The 2934-nt window shown below is 49.3% G+C and overlaps 1 pseudogene; it reads left to right on the forward strand.

Annotated features, from left to right (window-relative positions):
• Positions 1-493: 493 nt before the first annotated feature.
• On the forward strand, positions 494-2416 carry LOC101273383 (G protein pathway suppressor 2-like; annotated as a pseudogene).
• The last annotated feature ends 518 nt before the right edge of the window (positions 2417-2934 follow it).

The following is a 2934-nucleotide window of genomic DNA, read 5'->3' on the forward strand; positions in this document are numbered from 1 at the left end:
ACCTTTGCAAAAGAGGGTTTGGGGGAGCCAGTAAAATACAAGTTATGACTACTAATACCACCCCATTTTTTAATGCCAGCTTGATGTAAAGCAGGTTGTATGACTTAAACACACGAACATTTATATTTCTATGCACGTACACGTAAATGTACACGTACAAAGAAAAAAAAATGCATTGGAAGAAGTTACACCAAAATGTTAAGTGTCTCTGCAAACTCTGACATCAGATCTCTTTGATATCAGGACATTGTTTTTAACTCCCTTCTTTGTATATGTTTCTGTATGTTCCCAATTTTCTAGGATGAACCTATTGCTTATATAACTAGAAATAAGTACATTTCTTAAGAAAAGCAAACATTAATGATGGTGCTTGCTCAAGTGAGGTAATGAGGAGAGGAGGTCTACTCCACTCAGGCCCTGGCTCTGACACAACAAACATGGCAGTCAATAACATCTACAACAGATTTGGCCTCCAGAACAGCCCAGGGGAACAATGGGCATAGCAGCTCGGGAGCCACTGCGTAAGGATGTCCAGACTGATCCCAGGGGGACCCCCACCAGCTTGTCATACCCCCAGATTATCCTACCCAGGCCCCCAGAAGTTGTGCTTGGCTTACATGCACACCCATAGGCATTTCACTCCCATGCACATCAGGGGCATTTCATCACACTCACCTCCTTCAACGCAGTCCCCGTGAGTCCTCTTTATTTAACCCCAAGACATCTTCCCTAACCTCCTGGAAGTCTGAGAGCATCACTTCTGCTTCCGACTCAAGGGCAAGTTTCTTACTTTCCTGTAATTCTGTCTGCTGGAATGTCCTGTCCTCCACTCATTCTGATCAGTTTCCCATACCTCTGGGGAGTGGGGGAAAAAAAGAAAACCCCAGGGAGGCTGCAGAGGAAGCAAAAACAAGGTGGGCCCATCCTAAGTCTGGTGATCAGTGACCAAGCCGGGTGCCCACTGCCCAAACACCCCAGGCAGCACCCTGCCCATGCTCCTGGAGCACCCCAAGCTTTCCAATGTCATGGCCAGGGCATTGCACCAGCCCATTGTGCCCCTTGTGCAGGGGCACAAGCAGCAAGAGGAAGAAGAGGTGGACAAGATGATGCAACAGAAGATAAAGAAGAACAGGAGAGAAGGGAGAAGGAGATGGAAGAGAGAATGTCATGGGAAGAGACCAAGAGACAAATCTTGACATTTCAGGAGAAGCTTTTGGCCCAACAGGAAGAAAAGCACTGTTTTCCTGCAGCTCAAGAACATTCTACATGAAGAAGAAAAACAAAGGCAAAAGGAGCAGAATGACCTGACCACTCTGACATCAGCTGTGCACCAGCAGAGCCTGACTGTCACCCAGGAACTCACAACCTCAGCAAGTGGGGGACAGCTGGAGGACACAATCACCTCATGACAGCTGACAGAGCCAAACTGATGTTTGGGCCCCAGATGCTTATGACCCAGCACTACATGGGCTCAGCCGCTGCTTCCAAAGGGAGCCCAGAGCATGGACAATTCCAAGGCAGCCCAGGTTGTGCTTATGGGACCGTTCAGCCTCCACCTCAGCATGGACCCGAGCAGCTAACCTGTAGTCCTACTCAGCAGTTCAGAGCACGATGTTAAGCCTTTCGGGCAGTGCAGTACCTATCTCAGCCACAGTCACAGCCCCACGCCATGCACGGCCACTTTCAGCCCACCCAGACAGGGTTCCCCTAGCCTGGTGGTGCCCTGTCCTTGCAAAAGCAGATGGGAGATGCTAACAGCCGACTGCTTCTCTGATTCACCCTCCCCATGCCCCACACATCCCCAAGCTCCGCATCCAGCCCTGGACTCCCTGCCTCTCCCCGCAGATCCTTGTGTGGATTCAACAGCCCGAAAAGTTGGGCTTTTCAGCTACCAGCCAGCCCTGCCCTTGGCTCACCACTATCTAGCATAGTCAGGACCCAAGATTCTACCACAAGTGACTATCAGATTATATCTTCAACCCTCACCGCTCACCATGGAGGAGGGTCCCCAGTGTGTCCGAGTCCCAGGCCAATAAAGTCTACTGTCACTTGAAAATAAAAGGGGGAGCCTCACCTTCTGTAGAAAGCCTCCCCAGACACTCTAGCCCTCCTGTCTCAAAAACCATCCATGCCCAAACTGGATCCTATGTGCACTCCCTCCCTCACCACACTGTCCTCACCACATCGCCATGGTTTCTCATCCATTTTCCAAAGCCATGCCGGGGTTCCCTGGGGGTGAGGACCTTGCTTGATTCATCCCTGGGAACCCAGCACGAGGTCAGCATGCCCACTTCCTTCCACACACCTGTTACACCTGCCTCTAGAAGCCGAGGTGTCTAGAGTTAGGCTTACGGTTATAAGGTACGCCTATTGGTAGGGAAGGAGGTGTGGGCTGTCTGGAAAAAAAGCAAATTATTAAGAAGTAACAACGAATTACACACTGTCTGAAAAATGGCAGTTGGAAGAGATCCTCCTAAGTTTCTTCCCAAAATGTCCTCAGAGGGGTAGAAGTTTGCTCACAGCTTCCATATGCCTTAAGTCATTTAATTAACAACCCAGTCAAGTGAGGAAATAGGGACTCAGAGAAGGGAAGCAATTGACCTGACTGCATCTCATGTAAATGCAGAGCTAGGACTATCTGGCTTGAAGCCCATGCCTTACCCTCTAGACCACAGGAGGGTGGAAAGTTGGCCCTGGGGGAGATCTGTGGGCTTTGATAAAGTTAGAATCATCTTTCCTCAGGGAAAGAGGGAGAAAGAAGGCATTTCTCTGCCTAAAGTGTCTGAGTTTGTGTGTCTGCTTCTTCATGCTTTCCATCATTGCCTGTTATGGGCTGAACTGTGTCCTCCCAAAATGCGTATGTTGAAGCCCTAACCCTCAATATGACTCTTTTGGGAGATAGAGCATTGAAGGAGGTAATTAAGGTTAAATAAG

The sequence above is a fragment of the Orcinus orca genome, chromosome 1 (genome assembly GCF_937001465.1).
Source record: "Orcinus orca chromosome 1, mOrcOrc1.1, whole genome shotgun sequence".
NCBI lineage: Eukaryota > Metazoa > Chordata > Mammalia > Artiodactyla > Delphinidae > Orcinus > Orcinus orca.